The 23,479-nt window shown below is 38.9% G+C and overlaps 2 protein-coding genes and 1 pseudogene across 2 annotated transcripts in view; 1 reads left to right on the forward strand and 2 right to left on the reverse strand.

The window, feature by feature from the left end:
• The window catches only part of LOC138024750 (uncharacterized), an 8,500-nt pseudogene extending 8,468 nt beyond the window's left edge, over nt 1-32 (forward strand).
• Nucleotides 1-23,479, reverse strand: part of LOC138024287 (lactadherin-like) — a 296,558-nt gene that overhangs the window by 48,595 nt on the left and 224,484 nt on the right. The window lies entirely within an intron of this gene.
• LOC138024267 (single-stranded DNA-binding protein 3-like) overlaps nt 1-23,479 on the reverse strand; it is a 699,715-nt gene that overhangs the window by 37,881 nt on the left and 638,355 nt on the right. The window lies entirely within an intron of this gene.

Below are 23,479 nucleotides of genomic sequence, written 5' to 3' on the forward strand. Positions count from 1 at the left end.
ATTATGAAAAGCTTTTCTCTGGGTTCTTTTAATTCTTTTAATTACATATTTTGAAAATTTGTTGAATGTGTTTAATCAAGATTTTCCAATTTAGTGCGTATGCATTTCTTATCAGCACAACTTGAGGGTTTAGCAGAAAATTGTCCTTCTAAACTGCTTGGAGTGAACATCTGAAAAAGATATGGCAGAGAGAGCTCGCAATTGACGGAAAGTGAGCTGTTTTCCCTTTTAACTTGTCTTCACTAGAGACGATTAAATATTATTAAAACTCTGGGAGACACCATTGTCCTGGCATTCGGAAAGCTCGCCTCATGTTGCCGTACGACAGGAACGGCGACGACAACTTCACCTCAAAATATAACTTTTAACTATGGTAAGTTTCTCGCGGTTAGGCCATCTCGTTCGCGTCGTACAATGTGGGCGAAGTATGCTAAAATGAATTGGTACGAGTGGTTTCAGAGTTAAAAATGAAGACTGAAAGATTCACATTTGTACGCTCGCGTTGTCGGCAAAACCTTAAATTTGGTGATTTCACGTCGTTGGTCATGTCATATCAACTTACCCTCGGACATTTTAGAGCAGTTTGGTGTAGCTAATATCTCCGAGCATTTACCCTCCCAACCATGATACACCACAGAAGACAGACCACAACACCGGGAACTACATGCCCTACTCTTTACGACAAGTGTGCGGGTTCTTTTACGTCCCACAGGATTATGAACATTGAAGGGTTGTGAGACGGGACCTCCGGCTTATCGTCCTTATCCGAGAAGACTAGAGAGTCTAACCATTTGCAGATGTAATTACAAAGGCAGCACTTTCTCCTCAGTTATTTAAAGACCGTGAGTGTTGGTCCGGCCGGAGTTGAACTCACGACCTCCCGCGTAACAGCCCGGTGCTCAACCAACTGAGCCAATGGTTTGCGGTGCAGAGGACCGCATGAATTTGTGCTAAAATGCGTGCTGCACGTGCAGCACGATTACTTTTCCTTTTTTAACCAATGATATTCTTGTTTCGTGGTGTTTTCGTTAAAACAGGGAGCTTAAGCACGCGCGTTTTTGAGGCGCGGACGGCAACCAGAAGTGAGCTGTTTACCCTTTTAACTTTTCTTCACATAATTACATTTACATCGCTAAGTATCATTTCTCCATTAGAGACGATTAGTAAAAAAAATGTGGGCACATGAAATGTCTCCTTTCCGGTCGCTGTCCGCGTCTCAAAAATGCGCATTCGTAAGCTCACTAGGGATCTTGAGCACACAAGGTTTTTGAGACGCGGACGGCAAGCAACCAGAAGTAAACATTTCGGGTGTCTGGAAAACCGGAATAGCGAATAGTCGCGAATAGCGAACAGCGAATAGTCGCGAATGGCGAATAGCGAATAGTACGAATAATGGCGAGTAGTCGCGAATAGTAACAAATAGTGGCAAATAAGAGTGGAGGGGGGGGGGGGATTGTGACGAAATGACGAAAATTTGCTACCCAGTACTTCCAGCAACGTTGGATGGATTTTCCCGCTAAAAAGCAGAGATGTGTCGGCGAAAGACAGCTTGAGCCCTGAGAAGAAACGGTAATAAATGCACTGAAGTCCTGTTGCTTATTTGGATAATTAATTAGCGCAAAGGTTATCAGAGTAGCTCGTTTGTCTCTTTAATCACAAACCACTTGCCTCACATTTTGATTTTATTCCTTTTTACAGAACGTGTCTCGCCGGATCGGACAGCACAGATGAGGATGATGAAATGTGAGTATCTAAAATTTATGTTCGGGCGCCACTGTGCGAGGAGATGATCATGAGCTTGATGTATTAATGAAAGTGATTTATATTTTTGCATTTTGACGTTTGTTCTTCTTTAGAGTGTTTGTAAAAGCATGCACGAAACTCTCGTTCGACGACAGGTGAGCATATTATTTGCTTTGATTACGAGATTGTTCAGCATAAGGCGGTGACTATTGAAGACTATTCGTCACTATTCGCGACTATTCGTCACTATTCGCCACTATTCGCACTGTTCGTACTATTCGCTATTCGTGACTATTCGCTGTTCGCTATTCGCGACTATTCACTATTCGCTATTCGGGGACCAAACATTTCGCATGTCAAGACAGTAGTGTCTCTTAGAGTTTTAAACTAATCAACTGAAATAGTGAAAAGATACTTAAAAATAGAAATGTGGTAGTGTCAAAAGAAGCAAAAAGGAAAACAGCTCACTTCCGGTTGCCGTCCACATCTCAAAAGCGTCTCGTGCTTACGCTCCTTATTAGGGAATTAGCGAGTTTAAGCACGCACGTTTTTGAAACGCTGGCGAGAACCGGAAGAGAATATTTCGCACGGCAGGGCAGTGGTGTCCTCCAGATTTTTATACTTGTCATCTCTAATGGAGAAAAGATGTAAATGTGGTTGTGTGAAGACAAGTTAAAAGGGAGACAGCTCACTTACGGGCGAGTAAAGGTGGCCAAAATAATGCCCTTTTAATAGACTTTGCTGCACACAGTAAGAATGCAATGTATGTGCCACTCACCTCTGGTTGAGCCACCTCTCAAAAATGTGGGAAGTTCATTTGAGCGCCTTCCGGGAATTTTCCAAGATGGCGGAGTTGCTCTTAGGCAACCTCGTTCCCAGGGCCTTTCCCTCATTACCTTGGGAGGGAAAAGCCTTGGGAACAAGGTTGATTTCCAAGCCTTCCTCATTATCCAAGATGGTGGCCATGTCAAAATTCCCCACCCTGGGAATATGTAGCACGATCAAAATCCCCACCCTGGGGACAGACCTCACAGTCAAAGCCCCCCCTCCCTAGGGCTTAACATTGATAAGTGCATTATAGGTACGTAAATATTTCTTTCATAAATTCTCCGGACCAGATCCTGATATATCATACATTAATTTGTTTCTCATTATAAATTTCGTAAATTAAACATGGATACAATGAATGCTGTAAGTATTGTTCTCAAGAACGGCTTTTGTTGGCAAAAAAAGTTCCAACAAATTTCGGCTTGGCAGATGATCAACCTGGCTTGGACAAATGCAGTATTTGTCAAGAAGACACATACCGCGATTAAACGATAGTCAATCTTTCATTTTAGTATACATTTGTTCAAGGATGATTCTACCGATGCAGTTATAGTGTACCACGTCTAATACTGCACTGACGGCGCGAAGAAGACTGAATGGTGGCAAAATAGTCAAGACGGAGCAAAAGGTTACTTTTAACTGACGGTACTTCTGGCACTGCCGTCGTCGCAGCTGAAGCTCTGTAATTGAGTTCTCTCTGTACTCTCGGTCCCATTAACCCAAGACAATGGGTTTGATTAATAGGAAAAATTAGAACGAGTTTCAATCGAGTGTCGTAAAACCAAAACCAAAGTAATTACTTTGGCCAATCAAAAAGGACGGAGACAATCCAGTAAACCAATCAAAACTCGAAGTAATTACATGCAGCCGACACAAAGCGCGGGAAAATCTGCACGCGCGAGCCACGACTGGTTTGTGTTTCACTTCTAATTGCTTGAAAAAATGGCGCAAGAACTTTGAACCAACGTTTGAGTGAAGTGATGCAAAACCAAAGCAATTCGCTAATTACTTTCGACACTCAATTGAAAACCGCTCTAATGGCTCTTTAAGCCCTACCAACCACAGGAAGAAAAGGCCCTTTGTTTTGACAACCAATGAGGCTCTTGCCCCAGTCGTTCAAACGATGGATAGCGCTATCCGCCGGATAAATCACTATCCAGTGGATAAGTAACAGCGAGATCAATCGCGCTATCCAATGGATAGTGATTTATTCGGTGGATAGCGTTATCCATCCTTTGAGCAACTGGGGCCTAGTTGGTACATTCATGACAACAGGGGACATCAACGATATCATTGCTTTAATGGTAGCCTGGATTGCGATAGTTAAGGTGGCTCAAACGAGTTTCAACACTTGAAAGAAACGTTCTCAATAGGAGGATTGACATTACAACACTTTATCACTTGACAGCAATGTTATGATCAAACACCAGTTATTGCTAAAAAATATTCGGTCATTTTTGTGATGTAAAACGTTAGCGTGGCAACAAGAAAGCTCTGCATAAACACCCCATATTTTGGCTTTAGTTGCTTATATCTGAAAAAACCAACTCGGTGACCCCCATTTCTGAAATGCAATCAACGTGCCATGATAAAACTTTCTGCAAAGTTTAAAAAAATTATGTGAAGCATGTTTAAGAGCCACCTTAAATAATTAAAAATTTAAGGTAGCTCTGAATCTGCTCCACATTTTTTTTTTAAACTTTGCAGAGAGTTTCACCTGGGTCTGTTGATCACTTTTGTGCAATAAAAAATGGGGGTCATCCAGTTCGTTTTTGAGATATAAGCCACTAAGGCCAAAATATAGGGTGTTTCTGCAAGGCTTTCCTGTTGCCATGGTAACTTAATACGTCACAAAAAGGACTGCACCTTGTTCAGCAATAATTGATGTTTTACATGGTACCATAACATTGGTGTTACGTGATAAAGTGTTGGAATGACAATCTTTCTAATAAAAGGGTCTCTTAAAAGTGTTGAAACTGGTTTGAGCCACCTTAAATGCAGAAGACCCCCAAGCAGGTAAGGGTATGCTGCTTGTCGTTTATTTGTTGCAATGCATTCTCTTGCCGTTATCTTCTTGCGGCCAGCTTTTCCTCTACGACGGATTTGTCGAAGTAAAAAAAAAACAGCAAGAAGTGCCATCCATTTCATTTCGGACGCCATCTTCAACTCCAAGTTGGGAAGACACCTGATTCGGACATTCGATTTTATTTGATGATTGACAGGCCAGTCTCAGCCAATTTTTCAAAAGAGTCGCTCATGATGGGGAATTTACCTCGAGAAAATATCAAAAATATTGGAACTTTTCTCACTGCCTCACAAGGAGAAGATCTCACCAAAATCTCGCCGTACACGTAAAGAAATGGTTGAGCTACAGCTGCCTCGCGAGGCGCTTTGCTCAGCTTTGACTTATTTGTGCAGCGGGCATTTAAGGCGGAAAAAGGCGGGAAAAAAAACTCTGAGCACGTTCAGCACGCTTGTGCACGCAATACATGCACGTGTTTTACATTTTTGTACTTTTTTTTCCATTCCTTGAGAATAATTTGTTTCGCTTGGTCTTTCATCTTTAACGTCGTTCAGACCAGTTTCTTTCTCGCGGGGTAAGTAAGCCACTTTAATCAAACTAGAAGGGTCTTGAGTGTTTATAACGCGAATTCATATTTTGATACGGTTTTCTTATTACATTGTCCGTCGTTCCCTCTTGTAAAACGATTGAAATGGTTGGTGTGCGCAGAACGTCAGCGAATGAACCACTGTACGAACATTCATCTCAGGCGCGAGAGTTTTGCCAATGGGCTATCGGTTGAGATGGTGTTACGTTTCCATAGTTTCCTATCAGAGGTTTCCAAGAGGCATCCCTGCTTTTTGCTTTCAAAGAGTTATTAGCGAAAAAATGCCATTTTCAGGCCGTTTGCCTTATTAATTTAAGCCTACGCTATGACCAACAGCAAAACACGAGTTCTCGTACAATCACCAAAGTTATGCCTGGGTTATGTCGGGGCGGGATTAAACCTAGACAAATGGCCAGTTGGGAAGACAGTGTGTTGGTAGGCCTGTGGTGAGCGCGCTAGGATGGAGAAGTGTCGTCTCATGGAAAAACCATTATATCTGATGAACAACTCCATTGGTTCTGAAGGCGCTTATCCATTTGATACTGAATAATTTATTTAGTCTGAATTTTTCAAAAGATAGGTTTCACTATTATCCGGGGAATGATTTACTAGTAGTAGGTAAAACCAATTAATGTAGCTTCTTGTAAATGAACAAGTAACCATGCTGTGGAATTAGTTCATTTTAGCTTATTCGACTTTTTTTTTTTTTTTTTTTTTGTAATTCTTTTCTTTTTTCAACCCACAGGAACCTCAACGCATTGCCACAGATTGAGGAGTCTACATAAAGACAAAGGTTGGGGAAAAAAAAACAAGAAAATGTATGTTTTCGTTTTATTGCAACAATTTTAATATCGATAACAGCCATAACCATATCCCGTTAGGTAATGTTGAGAAAGCTTGTACGTCTTCTGCTTAGGTCGAGCTTCTAGCTCGAGCTCGAGGTTTGCGCAAAACCACTGGGAATTATTTCTGTTCGCCTAAAAGACGCAATAAATATCGGTCAAAACAGTAAACTGCATAAAAGACGAAAAAGATTCTGGACATTCAGCCTTTACTTGTGCGATCAAAAATGCCTCTTTCCTGCCTAAATTCGGAAACTGCATCAGATACCATGTCTCAAACCATCCCCTTTAATTTGCCTGAAGGCCGAACTGATTATAAAAAAGGATAAATGAATTTCATATTATATTTAGTCATTTGATGGGGCACTGCAAACCGGCTAGTAGATATTTCTTTTTGGTCGAAACCATCTGTGGCTCAAAACTCAATAATGTACCTCACATATTTCGGACATAAGGAAAAGAAACGTTTGTTTAGTTTCCCAATCAAGGAAAACATACTTTCACCCGCACACCCCTCCCCAATAATTAACCCAATCACGCAATTTTGGTTGAAGCACATTGAGCTAAGAAAAAATTGACACACTGATTTCGTAATTACCGGAATCTCTTGTCAAATTATCAAACATTGAATGTATAAGGAAGTTTACTTTTCGTCTTGTTTACTTAATGAAAAAATCGCATGTTTTAATCACCAATTCGCTCTAAATACACAATATTCGCGTTGCTAAAGTAGGATTTCAAGAAGGGGTCTCCATTTAATTGCTGACTTAGAGTGTAAGATGGCTTTGAGTTCGTTCAAAATTCGCAAACAAGTGTCTGATAGAGAGAAGCTCTCAGAAGAAAGGACTGCATATTTAGCGTCAATCGCGGGCCATTGACTCCGCAAAAACGAGACGCTTCACAGTTTGAGGAATGTCGACGCAGCTAGAGCGCAAATTCAAAGAATGAAGAACGCTTTCCGTACGTTGTTATTCCGTTCAGAACCGACTATCGGAGAAGAGTGGCTGAGAAGATCAGCAAAATGCGCTGCTGAAGTACCAAGCGCAAGGGGCGACCTTGTTGTGGAAAAGAAATACGAAGATTTGATTCACGACTTCGTACCTGATTGCTTGGAGCATATTCAGAATTTCAATCCTTACCAAAGCGATCTGGCAAGGATAAACTCCGGCTTCAAGGTAATATATCTAAGCGACAGTGAAAGGACAGCAAATAGTGAGAACGAGCTTAGAAAGGTATATAAACAATATGTCAAATGTGTAAGCCCGAATTCTTCTTTTAGAGGTCATTTGCAAAGGGGCCGTGGGAATACTATGCAACCAGAAAAGATAGAAAACACGAACAAGGTTGCCAAGGATACTTTAACTTTGTCCCAAAAATGCAGATACGAGGGCATCGGAAAGTGTGACAGGAGACTTGAAGCAAGCACGAGATATTCTAATCTTGAGGTTTTAGGGGAAGATACCTGGCGAAGCTGCACAGATTCCAATGAATCGAGTTCGAGAAGAAACAGCGATTACCGAGTCCGAGTGATGGCAGCGAGGATGATGCAACAAGTGACATTGAAGACCCACGTGGCAGGCTCGAAAAGGCGGCAGGGAAGTCCATGCCGAGCCAGCCGAGTTTTCAAAGTATTGACAACAATTTTTCTGGTACAAAACCTCCGGTCACTACCCCCAACAGAATGTCCAGAGGATCGTCGGTACGAACGCTTGTTTATGAAAACCGCAAAGGCGATAAAAGTGTTAACCTCAATGGAACATCGTTTAGGCTAGAACCCTCAGCGTGGCAAGCAGAACAGAATCACTGTTCCTACGGCCTGGCACCATTTAATTCACGTTTCCCACATCTTAAAGCGAGTTCTCTTCCTTCCAGCCCCCGAGACAAAGATGGAGTGAAACGGTAACTCCTCCTTGGCAACAATACAGAGTTCTCTGCGATGTATCTCGACCAAACAACTCTCCCCAGAGCGTCGTGTACCGGAAACGTTACCCCAATGGGTATAAAAGACCAAAGTTTGCGTCCACCACAGAGCTTGAGTACTATATTCATGTTGTATCCGAAGCGTATGTGTGAGTGAGATATGTATGTGTGAATAAACTTGTTTAAACTTGGAACGAAGAAAATTCTGTACTGTGTTTGCCGGAATGGCTATAGCAGTTTAAAAGCGCATTTCTTAGAGAATCCGGGAGGGTGACAGTGGAAGTAGCAGCTCTTGGTTCAGACGCATATTTATGTAAACCCTGATAGAGTTTAACTGTTACCCTAATAAGTTTTTCGTCTGAATTATAGAAAGACCTTTCTATTTGAGTAAAGATTTGTTCATTTCAAGTCACAGACTTGCAAACAACGGGAAATAATGTACAAAAGTTTTTACACGCATGTGGAAAGACGGTATGTTGCTCAGGAAATGTTTTTGTTCCACTTGTTGCACTCGCATGACATACCCTGTTGCAAATCATACGGCCTGTGTTTAACCGTGCTGAACGTCAGGCAATTTACTCGTTAATAGAGACGCTATTGAAGGAAAATAAGATTAACCATTTACTAACACTTTTAAGGTGACCGGCATCCTCTGTGATTATCGCCGATTTACTAGGGTCTACAGTAGTGTGCGATCGTCTGAAATCACATGACAACTGTGAAAATACCAAGAAAGGATATTGCTGTGCGTTGATAAACAGATTTCAACATCTCCATTAATAAAGAAATCTCTACGAGTAAAAAAATTTTATTGCTAAAATTGCGTTCATAATTGCGAGAATCATAGCTCCACTTGATTTCATATCCGCAATTTAATGTATGACTCATTTCATATATCATTTCATTCGTTGGTTCATTCATTGCATGAGAAGCCACAAATGACCAGCTCCTTACGTCAGTGGCTCTATAGCGCAGTTGGTCAGAGCGTCGCAGCGGTTTTTCAGGCTTCTCTAAGCTATTGCTAAAACTGCGTTCATAACTGCGAGGATCATAGCTACTGTACACTTAAGGAAACCTCGGTCTGTAGAACTCTAACCTATATGCTTGAGAAATAACTTATGACAGCAGCCAGATAGAATCCCCTCCAATACACCCAAAAAAAGGAGTTATCATCGACATCAGTGGTTTATGCCTAACTGATCAAAAACGAAAACAAAAATGTAATGAGCGTATCGTAGTTTTATGTATTTACTGTGCGCAAATTAGATAAGAGTACTAGTGTTCTTCTGCCATGGGTGGGTTCCCCAGTACAGTCACAAATGAGTCTATTTTTAGAATACCCGTTCCCGCGAAATTCAGTTGTCATTTCCCTGAAAAAACATGGCAAAGCAGTCACGCGTGACATCGCTTCATCTGATTGGTTAAAATTGGCGGCCCTTTGTTTGTTTTCCCGCGAAAAGTGTATCTAAAAATAAGCCCACTTGTGACTGTGATGGGGAAAGACCATATATTGATAGAGAAAGATTGTTATCTAATTCATTCATTCTACCGTAATTCGGAAAGTCGTTAAGTTAATTAAGACATAACATAAATATTTGATATGCATAAAGATTTATAGATAGTAAGAAATGAGTTATTATGGATCAAAGAATGTATCCAGAATGAAGACAAGCTTACCGGACGTTGAGTTGCGTTCGAATGGGCTTTTATGGACCGAATGCATAAATGGCGGCCAAAAATGTTTATGTGCTAATGAGACTCAATAGCCTCGCTCTCAAGCAACCTTTCTTTTCTATTTATCTATGCAAACGAGGCTAGTGAGGTCAATTAGCACATAAACAAGACGATCGAGGATCGTAAGTCGGGCTGTGGCCACACATGTGCTGCTAAGGATCATAGCCTGGAAATACTGTACTAAGCCCTGAATGGATGGTACTTCTAATAGTACGCATGAACCTTGGGGATGACTTCTACCATATTCATCTCTTGCATGAGAATCAAAAATCTTATAACTCCCATTATCAGTATGATAGATACTAACACCAATACATCCTATTGTCAGAATAAATGAAGAATAATTTTGTGACAAGAGTGATTCAAATGCACTGTCTATAGGTGTACTGTACTGATATCCCTGAATTATTGAATCACTGTTATGTAGATTACCTGTGTAGCTGTCACTATAATTAAGCTGGTAATTTTTCTCAGACATAGCAATCATAGCTGGTAATTCTGTTTTCATTAAATACACCTTCCTTGTACATTGTGACAGTGTAGAATACAATTCATTACCATTTCCATAATTTGTACCAGGTCATTACATGTATTAATTCCTTTGATATTATTATAAATCAAAGCACACAAACTCATAGCAACGCATTGTTTCCCAGCATTCGCACCAAATACTGTTATATCACCTTGACTCTATGGTGCCTTTACTGTAAGGTTGGATAAATATTATTCACTGGAGACCCAGGATTTGTTTCTACTTCATTACATAGATTTATTTTAGCACAGCATCGTCTTGTACAAACTCATTCGTCCACAACATGTGTCCAACACTTGATATTTCTTCAGAATCACGCGTTTTCGTGTTCCAGTGTATTTTCCAAACCAAGTCAAACGTACTGTTTGACGAAATTTATGACTGGCAATTATTCGCCTTCTTTTCATTTGACTTCTCAGCCTGGAACTGATGTAACCACGAAGTTTTGACGACAAAGGAGTGATCTTAAGAATCTAATTCCACAAAAAAACCCTCAGCTTTCTGCTTTTCTGCGACAGACGTTTCAGCTTCTTCACAATCCTACTAGGTTTGCGATCATGACGTCTCGACACATGGCATTCACGTACAACACAGTTATGGTTACAATACACAAATTTAGCATAACGAGATCTCAATTCCTCTCTATATTTATTTTCACTACGCCATCATGTTAATGATGTACAAATGGCTGCATTGCCTCCCCTAATACATCACATTTTCCCAGAACATTTAACATTGCTCGTTGGTAACGACAGGTATTTTTTGCAGGTTGCAGGTTGAAATTTAATTATAACTCCATAGACTTACCGTGACTGTTACATGAATAGCTAACCTTAGGCCTAATTAGGCCTAAGAAAAGTTTTTAGGCCTAATGTTAGCTTTTCATGTAAAAGTCACGGTAAGTCTATCGAGTTATAATTAAATTTCAACCTGCAACCTGCAAAAAATACCTGCCGTGTTGATAACGCAATTGTATACAACATGCGAACGTACATGATTACACAGAAAACTAATGCAGTACAAAAAGAAACTGATAGAACTGAGAACCCACTTGATACATTGTACAAAATATATGAAATAATGATCATGACAGTCATAAAATTAAAGAAGTTACTTGCATCTTCGCTTCGGTAAGTGGCTTCTCTCTCATCCAACAAGACGGCTTTCTTGTTGGCGTTGTCCTCCGTGCAATTATGCTGATTATCAAATATCAGAAATATCAGCTTGCACAAGCCAGCGTCAAAATTTCGAGTAAAGTTCCTTAATGTACTTCTGTCATTGCTAGTCATAGTTTGCACATATTTTGTACTCAATGACTGCTCAACTGATCTCTTTAGAACTTGCAAGAGCTTGATAGCAACATTTGAGATATTTGCTAAGAGTTCACGGAACGACCCCTTTCGAAATATATGCAGGCTCATTTTCGAGTTCTGATGTGGGTCTACCACGAACAGTCTGTGCGTTTGTAAGTGGTTTGAGCGTATTGGACCTAAGACCGTAACTCGCTTCTGCCATACCTGTAATGTATGCCTACCATCACAGAGAATCTCTTCTAAGGTTATCGAAGAGAAATTAAAATGAAGCGGAATGAACATTGAGCCTTCACTACATATCTGCGGTATTGCCCATTGCACGTGACGGACATTTGCGAAGAATTACATTGGTAAACCTAGAGTCGGTCGCCCGACTAAGAAAAGAACATTTTTTTGGCCGCCATTTATGCATTCGGTCTATTAAGACCAGCATTTTATTACGATCCTCTTGCAAATTGAAGGCTTTTCCCCTTATGCACAAATGAAATGAAATGAAATAATGAAACTGCATTAAACTGTGGGCTTGATATCAGGCGGGCGTTCAGTTTGTATACTGTGGCCGTGAAGGACCGGGGATGAATCGGAAGCAAAATGTAGGAGGGCATTTCCGAACGGTTGGAACTGAACCCCCACAGGGACCCCCACAGTCAGGTAGGACACTTCATGGTAAATACATAACAAAAAAACTTTGGGGCCGAACAGGGAGACGATAATCGATCGTTTCATGCTCCCTAAGTATATCGTTTGAAGTGTTTAGTAACTCCTTAGAACTATTTAATCCGAAGCACATGTTCGGGATTTGTTAGTTTTTAATGACCGTCGCGGTCATGAAGTATCTTCACCTTGCCAGCGTAACGCTTTGTTGTGTATTTGTCATAGAGTGTCCCACCTGACTGTGGCAGATCCGTTCTGGGTTCTCGAAAGTCCTCAAAATTTTTCGGGCCCGAAAAGCCATTTGTGAAACCGGTCAGTGTAAAACGCAGACTGCAGACCAGCGGTAAAATGCAGACTAAGGTTATAACGTAACTGTTGAAAAATCCCAAACCCTTTAGAAATGCTTACCTTGGGCCTAATTAGGCCTAAAACAATATTTAGGCTTAACTGGTAGCATTTCTAATGCCTTTGGGCTTTTTCAACAGTTAAATTATAGCCTCAGTCCGCATTTTACTCCCGGTCTGCAGTCCGCAGTCTGCGTTTTACATTGACCGTTTGTGAAACTGCTAACCACGCACTTGTTTTGGAAAGCCGATCTTTTAACATGTTTTTAAGCCAGTTAAAAGAAACATGTCTGTAAAGTTTGACGACTTAACTCCCCTCTGTTCTTGAGATACAGAAGACATTGTGACACCCGAAAATGGCCTGTAAAGTTTCGGCCCCTGGTCACAACCACTTTCGATTTGCTGTTGCCTCTGTTTATCAAAGCAAAGCAATGTTGATTGTGTCTTTAAAAAACCACTCCTTTGTAGGAAAGATACTTTTCGTCTTTGGCCGACGAACCTTGATTAGAAATCGAACGCAAACTGCGATGACAAACATGAGGCTAAACAAGCGCACAACTGAAATAAATTTTTAGGGACTTGACGTCTTTTTGTATGTCTCAACAGACAACTTCAGAAGTTACGGTTACCGTTAGCTAAATTTTTTGAAATATATAACAATAATTTGAGTAGCTTATGAGGTAATATTGATAGTAACAAAAGGAGGTAATACAATACAAAACAAAAGAGAATATGTCCCCATAAAGATACAACTTTTCGCTGCTAACGTATTCATTTAACGTATTCATTTCGTGATCTTCCGCCATCCTTAAGTGAATACGTTACCATCGAAAAGCTGTATCTTTATTAATATGTTTTACATGTGTATTATGTATATGCATTTCAGGTATGCGCTTGTTTAGCCTTATGTTTGTCACCGTAGTTTGCTTTCAATTAGAAAGACTCCCACTTTGTCGTCATTACAGGGATTATCAGTTACACGCGCCCCTCAACGACTTTTCATTTTATTGTTCCAAACAAAATTTGAATGGTCGTCAATGAAACATTGTATTGACGTCCACCCAAAATTTAGTTTCCTGAAAATGAAAAAAGGTCGTTGAGGGGCGCTTGTGACTGATAATCCCTGTAATGATGATAAACTGGGAGTCTTTCTAACGATTCGATCTGATAATAAAGAATTGTTAACTGCGCGTGTAACTGGTAACCGCCGTAATGCATTTTGCGTTCATGCAGTTGGGATATGTATTTCCCTTTAATTTCACCAGGATAATGAAGCGAGTTTCCATTACCCGTTGTAAATCAAAGTAATCGCGTGGACAAAACACAATAGGTACAAACCCCGAACTGAACCAATCAGAATGATTCAAAGCAACTCCTTCTAATTTACTAAAAGCGCAGGAAAATACTCTCGTGCAAGGCTCAATTGTTTTGGTTTCGCTTCTCATTGGTCGAAAGGGTGGCACGAGCTTTCTAATCCAATCAATAACCTTAGCAGCGGCAATCAGGCAATTTCAGTTCCTCCAACAATCAATTGAGTTTTACTCGGTTAGCTCAAGTCCTCGAGCCTTTGAGTGACAACCATACCATTTCTCGGGATTTGGAAAAGACGGCTGTTTATTAAACTCACATTGTTCTCGAAGCCTTACACTGAAATAAATAATTATAGCATGACAGTAACTGTGCCAAAGTAATTAAAAGACCAAAAGGACAGCAAACAACTATGAAAGAATTGTGTATTACGGTGAAGTTTGTTAGGGTATGTGTTTTTAATTTATGGTTAAAATTGACTACCAAGAGAAAAAAAATTGAAAATGGGATTAATTCTAGGTTGAGTGCTTCATGGACACATCAGTTTCTTAACAACTGGGTTGCTGTCACGTGTCACGTTTTTCTAGCAACAAAAAGGCCGCAAAGATAATAATATTTGAATAAGTGAATTCAGGCCCTCTTTCACCGAACAAACACAGCGATATGGCGTTTATTAGCATCGATGCTATTTCAATTCAAATGCGTTCGCGTCTTATTTCAAGACGAAACCATCGTTTTCAATGGCTCATAACAATTCCTTCGATTTTCCGGCGTTCTGCTTCCATCTCCCAGATCCTTTCTTTTAGCAGGCTCATCTTTGCTATATAAGCAATTTAATCACTAGTGTTTTAAACGCATTTTTCGCTCCATTCGCGGTTACATTCTCGTTCCCAGAGCTGCGATCCTCTTGGCGTGCGCCTCGGATCGAGAGCTCTGGCAGGTTCCAATTTAACAGTCCACGATTCACGGACTTCCGATCGTTCTGCGCAGTCTCGATTTTTTTTTAAAATGGCGGACCAAGCCAAATCTCTTTCACGAGGCGTTGAATCATGGAATGGAAATTCTAGATTTAAGCGACATCACATTGAAAGGAAAGAAGTACGAGGGTTTGAAGCTATCTGTGCTTGTCATTTCGCCGTTAAATACCTCAAATACACGTTCAAATTTTTAAGATGAGAGAGGGAGGACTGAATTTTAAAAGAGGGTTCGGTTGAAAGGAGCTGACGACAGGGATCAAGTTGCACTGAATTAAATGCTGTTAAATACCACCGGTGTGATAATACTTTCGCATGTGAAATGTTCTAAGCTCTATTGAAGTAGAGACAATAATATTATAATGCGTAAGTAAACAACCTTGAAATTAGCATTTATTACTAAAAATAAATAATTACATATACTGGTAATAAATTATTTTCCTATGTTTTGCAGCTAAAAGCCTAGGAATTATGCATACTTTTTTTATCAACTTGTAATAATCATAATAACAACAACTTTATTTAACTGTCAATGGATTTAGCACTAGAGAACTAATTAGGGAAACCAATGAAATTAACTCAAATCAAATATGTTTTTTGTGGATGTGGTAAAACCGGAGTACCCGGAGAAAAACCTTTCACAATTTAGAGAAGAGAACCAACAAACTCAACCCACATATGACACTGAGTTTGGGAATTGACTCCAGACCACATCGGTGGGAGGCGAGTGCTCTTACCACTGCGCAACCCCTGCTCACTATTTGCACCCAGTAGGCAATTTACTCTGTAACTGTTGAACTTCAAAGTTAAATTTCAGTTAAAATGAATCCAACCTAAATAATTATTGTTTGATTCCCAATAATTTCCTTTGTATTTTAAACCTACTGATGATAAATAATGATGTTGGGGGACAAATCTTGATCAAAATGTAACTACATGCAGGATGAAGTCATTTAAGTTGCCTGAATTTCACATAAATATTAATGTGTTTACATATTTTTAGAAAATATATATCATTGGACACCTTGTTCTTACATCTTGGCACTAGCAAAACTGAGGAACTATATCACTCTTTTTGCACAGCTTCTTGCACTGGTCGTTGATATCCTTAAGGGTAACTGCCATAATAGCATCTCCAAAAACCATATCTTCTATCACAATGTTTCAAAATCTGCTGAGGTGTTGCTCCACTATTCATCATTGTTGACAGTTGTTTGATATATTCACTGTTTTATTCAGTTAACAAATGATACAAAATACCATTAATATTTTTAATGTGAATTTTAACAATGATTGATCACAAATAAATTATTATTCATGGTCTTCATCTTCAGTTTGTTGGTTTGAGCAAATTATTGAAAGTAATAAGATAAATGACAAACTTTGTTGTTTTAAGAGTTCATTACTTAACATCATAACTTTATTATTATGGCCAATAACAGGCACACTGTATTTTTCGTGTGAATATCATTGCACATTCTAAATTATAAATAATTAGGATAGTGCACGCACTCCTATTAATATTGGTGAATAGCCGTGTTTAGATGAGAGTATGTAAACACAGCTGTGACATCACACCAATCTTGATTGGTTATGTGTTGTCAGACGCATGTTTTGATTGGCTGGTTGGAAATATGGGTGTGTATGTTCTGCAAACCCTCAATTGTGTCTCGGGTTTGCATAACTGTCGAGAATTCTCCCAACTGCGCTTGGCATTCAGATGACGCTATGCAAACATGGACAACGTCCTCTATTGCTTAAATAACAACAAAAGATAACTTTTTGATCGGTTGCTTTATCTCAAGAGAAGCATTTCCAGAAGGCAGTTTTCTATTAAGCAATGGCCATTGAAGCAGATTCAACCAAGCCTTTGCCTGTTGGGTGCATCTGGCAAAATAGTCCAAAATGCATGTGGGGCTTCTTTTTTATGGTGCAAACAAGGACAGTCTGAATTATGTTGATCTCTTTTTAGCTGACTAAACATTCGCTCTGACGAAGGGCTAACTCTCGAAACGTCAGCTTTCCAAATCATTCATGGTGGTAATTCCACCTTTATCAAAATATTTGATAAAACCAAATTTTCCAGTTAACCGTGACACTGTATGCAATCAATGTAACATGGAGACAATTTAGCATGTAACGGGGTCCCTCATGCGTGAGCCCAAGTGTTGACGCCTGTCGAAGAATAAGTTATTGGCTAATTTCTTCTGACCCTACAATTTACCAGTTTAATAAATTATATACTAGCCCAAAACAGCGATGTGAATTCAAAGTTAACCAACAGGTACCCAATTTACTGTGGCCATAATAATCCTCTGAAAATGAGAACCCAAAAGTTGTTTTTCAGTAGCTGTGTACCAGCAGGAGAATCCTTCAAGCTCTCCTCTGGATAAGAAGGTATCCAGAAGATGCGGGTTGTCAAGATCACTTGAGATTGAACTTGACAGGAATGTACCCATTTTTTGTATAGCTCCCTCCTCCCTTTATCCCCATTTTTCGTCAGGGGCTGTAGTCCCTTTTCATCAGGGGTTGCTCTCAACTGAAGCCTTTTGTATCAACCTTAGTTGTATGATTTTCTTATAACTAATGCAAACTGGACATGGAAGGAATCAAGTTCCAACTTTAATGCGATATTACACAAAGAAAATATACTTACAAATTTCATTATTGCAATAAGAGAATGTAACAAAAAAGTACGCGATAACCGGGTTAGCTGTTGGCTTAATCTTTTCTTCCTCACCACGGACATATTCAAAAGGAGTCAAGGCTTTGCGTTGTTAAACACATGAACAATAATTACACTGTAAACACATGAATCGATCGAGCTTAGTCAAAAATCCTGCGTAACATATAACCAGCTGACCTTGCTCCTTTTTTTCTCGCGTCCCACACCTGGTGAAGGACGGGCTCTGCTGCACAGACTTCCTTCTTTCAGATCGGATAACCGACTAGTGCTGAGCTTTCGAATGAACTACCGTCTTTATAAACTCCTGAAATGTCGTGACCGTAACGTAGCAAGATCTACATATTCGCGATGGTAATGAACCATCGTCGACAGAAATGTTCAAACCAGAAAACTCTTCTCAATCCCGTACGATTCCTTCCCTAATTGTCTTTTCACCAAATAAATCCAAAGGATGGTTGTTACTAATAATATATCTGTTGCAAGTACGGCAAACAGAAAATAGAATCCCTTCGGCCATTCTCTTCCGATTTCTTCCGGTTATCATTTTTATTGTGTTCCCATCTGACCAATCAGTGGCGAGAACGGATTGGAACCTGCCAGAGCTCTCGATCCGAGGCGCTGGCCAAGAGGATCGCAGCTCTGGGAACGAGAATGTCGCGGTTATCGCTAACGTCTTGTGTGCATTCAGGGACTGGTCATAAAGAACAGGAGTGGGTGGGCTGGGAAAGGCAAAAGCAATGGGGGGGAGGGGTGGGCCATCATTTTCGTGCTTGAAGAAAAGGTGGCTTAAGGAAAGTCATACTGTACATTGGGGATAGGCCTTGAAAAATTGTGTCATACTCTATTTGATTTTCAATGTAACGGGCTTGATAATGCAATCTAAAGCAACACAATCTTTCAAAATTTCCCCTAGAATCGTTGGCTTTGTCAATCGTTGGCTTTGCCTAAGCAATCACTTGCACCACTACCGCACAAAAACCTGTCTACAGGTCTGGATGCCAACGCAAGAGTGCTTAAAGTAAGCTGACAACTTATTAACATAATCTGAACTTGCAAGGGGCATGAGGGGGATTTCGGAGAATTCGAGACGAAGTCTCGGGTTTGCATAACTGTCGAGAACCCTCCCCACTCCCCGAGAGTTTAGACAAGCCTATGTAAACACAGAAGAAAGTCCTCTATTGCTTTTATAAAAGATTTCTCAAAAATATTTCGACATATGAAGGAAAATGCTGGTTTTTTTTACTTCTTGATTGAAACAGATTTTCTTGATACACGCTCATATTTCTTACCAGCCAATCAAAATGCGCGTCTGACAACACATAACCAATCAAAATTCGTGTGATGTCACAGCTGTGCTTATATACTCTCATCTAAACACAGCTATTGACCAATGAAAGTGCGCGTATTATCCTTACTTTTTTATAAATAATAATAATAAAAATAATAATGATAATTATCATTCGATGTGACCTGCAAATAACTGTCTACAAATAAGTGTTTTGCTGCAAATAATATTCTGCTCATGCGTAATTCACTGGAAAACTTGAACCATTTACAGACTTCAAAAAAGTTGGTAAAATCTCTGTTAAATGTCCACAGTTTCTTTGTAAATTACAATCTCTGTAAATTTGCACACTTACAGAGATTTTGTAACTCCATAAAAAGTCTGTAAAATTTAACACATTTTCGTCCTTACAATGACATAAAATGTGTACAAAATCTCAATAAAATCTATGTAAACTGAAGGAAAAATTTACAGAGATTTTATGCGATAAGTACAAAATGTCTGTAAAATCTCTTTACTTTCTCTGTAAAATTTACACGAGAAAAAATCTCTGTAAATCCATCCATATAAAATGTCAGTGTTATCTCTGTAAAAAGTAAGTGAGAAGAATGCATGAAATGTGTATAAAATGTCTACAAAAACCCTCAAAAAACTGGAGGGGAAAAGTATGTGAAATGTTTTTAAAATGTTGGTGTTTTAGTGCACAAAATCTCAGCAAAATGTTCACAATATCTCTGTAAATTAAGTATTTAAAACCTGACAGAAGGCAGGAAATGTCAATAAAATGTCTGTAAAACTGGAGGGGTAAAGTATGTGAAATGTTTTTAAAATGTTGGTGTTTTAGTGCACAAAATCTCAGCAAAATGTTTACAATATCTCTGTAAATAATAGCATTTAAAACCTGACGTAAGCCAGCAAATGTTAATAACAAGTAAAATGGATGAAAGGTTAGTCGATCTTACGTAGAAAAAAGAACAAGTTCTAGAGTTTGTGAATGCATAAATTTTTATTTCAAATCTAAAAATAATCATTTGTTTATATTACTTTCAATAGAATCTAAGTGTACAATAAAATTCTTGCAATAAGTTCAATAAAATAATTCAATTAATAACATGAGTTACCATGGCAACTTTTTGTACCGCGCCAAAATGGTGTCCACTTTCGAAAAAAACTCACGTCCTATGAATGCGATTTGTCAACCATGATTTATAGCTGATGAAATGGTACAATGTATACTCGTGAAACTTGGGAATAATTCCACTTGTGTTTTGTCCAAAATCAAATAATTTTTCTTGCCTTAAGGCTTATGAAATTATTTGATTTTGGACAAAGCGTGTGTGAAATTATTACCTAAATTCACTCATCACTATTTGATAACCCATACAAATTCATCAAAATAAGGAATAAAATATATTCAAGGGATTTCATTATTATTAAATAAGTATAAAAATCTGGCTTATGTTACCCCAATTCCAAATATAGTTGTTAGAAATGGGCGCAGCTTATTTGTGGGAAGATCTGAAAAAGGCTGCCTCTGGTGGCCAGTTTTCCATCTACAAACAATCCGCTCATATTCTTGTTGTAATGCAAAAAAACCTATGGCAAAACTGTGTTTAAAAAATTCCTGTCAACAAATACCAGAAAAAGAGCAATCATATGTCTAAGTTCGTAACAACGATGTTCATTACATTAAAGTGCTAAAATTACATTAAAGTATTTTCCGTTTCAATATTAGTGAATAGTGAGTTAACGTTTGATGAACAGTGGATGAACTTGACTTCTAAAGACTAGAGTTTGGATTTCTTTTGTTTTCTGTCAAAAAACTTTTTCCCGTAAATTTCAGCTGGTAAGGTCAGGGTGCGGCTTACCTACGAGTTTACAGTTCACCTGCCAGTTCAGTTGGGTAATACTAGCATACTAAAACAAATTAACCACATGGAGTACCTGCATGGGTACACCTCCTACTTCAACTTACATCAAACTGTATGAGGTGCACCACCAGCCAGTTCCGATAAAAAATACTACAAATTAGTATACGATGACAAATTAACTGCATAGTTAGACCGACTTTACAAGTTACAAAGAACTGTATGAGGTGTGCCACCCGCCAGTTCAGATGAACAATACTACAAATTAGTATACGATGACAAATTAACTGCATAGTTAGACCGCATTTACAAGTTACATCGAACTGTATGAGGTGTGCCACCAGCCATTTCATATGAAAAATACTATAAATTACTATACTATGTCAAATTTACTGCATGGTCATACCGAATTTACAAGTTACATCGCACTGTATGAGGTGTGCCACCCGCCAGTTCAGATGAAAAAAACTACAAACTAGTATACTATGACAAATTAACTGCATGGTTAGACCGAATTTACAAGTTACATCCAACTGTATGAGGTGTGCCACCCGCCAGTTCAGATGAAAAATACTACAAATTAGTATACTATGACAAATTAACTGCATGGTTAGACCGAATTTACAAGTTACATCCAACTGTATGAGGTGTGCCACCCGCCAGTACCGATGAAAAATACTGCAAATTAGTATACTATGACAAATTAACTGCATGGTTAGACCGAATTTACAAGTTACATCCAACTGTATGAGCTGTCCCACCCCCCAGTTCCGATAAAAAATCCTCACAATTGGTATATTATGACAAATTAACTGCATGGTTAGACCGAATTTACAAGTTACATCCCACTGTATGAGGTGTGCCACCCGCCAGTTCAGATGAAAAATACTACAAATTAGTATACTATGACAAGTTAACTGCATGGTTAGACCGAATTTACAAGTTACATCCAACTGTATGAGGTTTGCCACCTGCCAGTTCAGATGAAAAATACTGGAAATTAGTATACTATGACAAATTAACTGCATGGTTAGACCGAATTTACAAGTTACATCCAACTGTATGAGGTGTGCCACCCGCCAGTTCCGATGAAAAATACTACAAATTAGTATACTATGACAAATTAACTGCATGGTTAGACCGAATTTACAAGTTACATCCAACTGTATGAGGTGTGCAACCCGCCAGTTCAGATGAAAAATACTACAAATTAGTATACTATGACAAATTAACTGCATGGTTAGACCGAATTTACAAGTTACATCCAACTGTATGAGGTGTGCCACCCGCCAGTTCAGATGAAAAATACTACAAATTAGTATACTATGACAAATTAACTGCATCGTTAGACCGAATTTACAAGTTACAACCAACTGTATGAGGTGTGCCACCCGCCAGTTCCGATGAAAAATACTACAAATTAGTATACTATGACAAATTAACTGCATAGTTAGACCGAATTTACAGGTTACTTCTAACTGTATGAGGTGTGCCACCCGCCAGTTCAGATAAAAAATACTACAAATTAGTATACTATGACAAATTAACTGCATAGTTAGACCGAATTTACAAGTTACATCCAACTGTATGAGGTGTGCCACGTGCAAGTTCAGATGAAAAATACTAAAATTAGTATACTATGACTAATGAACTATATGGTTAGACCGAATTTACAAGTTAAATCCAACTGTATGAGGTGTGCCACCCGCCAGTTCCGATAAAAAATACTACAAATTAGTATACTATGACAAATTAACTGCATAGTTAGACCGAATTTACAAGTTACATCCAACTGTATGAGGTGTGCCACCCGCCAGTTCAGATAAAAAATACTACAAATTAATATACTATGACAAATTAACTTCATAGTTGGACCGAATTTACAAGTTACATCCAACTCTATGAGATGTGCAACCCGCCAGGTCAGATGAAAAATACTACAAATTAGTATACTATGACAAATTAACTGCATAGTTAGACCGAATTTACAAGTTACATCCAACTGTATGAGGTGTGCCACCCGTCAGTTCAGATGAAAAATACTACAAATTAGTATTATTTGTATACTATGACAAATTAACTGCATCGTTAGACCGAATTTACAAGTTACTGCCACCTGTATGAGGTGTGCCACCCGCCAGTTCCGATGAAAAATACTACAAATTAATATACTATGACAAATTAACTTCATAGTTAGACCGAATTTACAAGTTACATCCAACTGTAGGAGGTGTGCCACCCGCCAGGTCAGATGAAAAATACTACAAATTAGTATACTATGACAAATTAACTGCATGGTTAGACCGAATTTACAAGTTACATCCAACTGTATGAGGTGTGCCACCCGCCAGTTCAGATGAAAATTACTACAAAGTAGTAGACTATGACAAATTAACTGCATGGTTAGACCGAATTTACAAGTTACATCCAACTGTATGAGGTGTGCCACCCGCCAGTTCAGATGAAAAATACTACAAATTAGTATACTATGACAAATTAACTGCATGGTTAGACCGAATTTACAAGTTACATCCAACTGTATGAGGTGTGCCACCCGCCAGTTCCGATGAAAAATACTACAAATTAGTATACTATGACAAATTAACTGCATGGTTAGACCGAATTTACAAGTTACATCCAACTGTATGAGGTGTGCCACCCGCCAGTTCAGATGAAAAATACTACAAATTAGTATACTATGACAAATTAACTGCATGGTTAGACCGAATTTACAAGTTACATCCAACTGTATGAGGTGTGCCACCCGCCAGTTCAGATGAAAAATACTACAAATTAGTATACTATGACAAATTAACTGCATAGTTAGACCGAATTTACA

The sequence above is a fragment of the Montipora capricornis genome, chromosome 11 (genome assembly GCF_036669925.1).
Source record: "Montipora capricornis isolate CH-2021 chromosome 11, ASM3666992v2, whole genome shotgun sequence".
NCBI lineage: Eukaryota > Metazoa > Cnidaria > Anthozoa > Scleractinia > Acroporidae > Montipora > Montipora capricornis.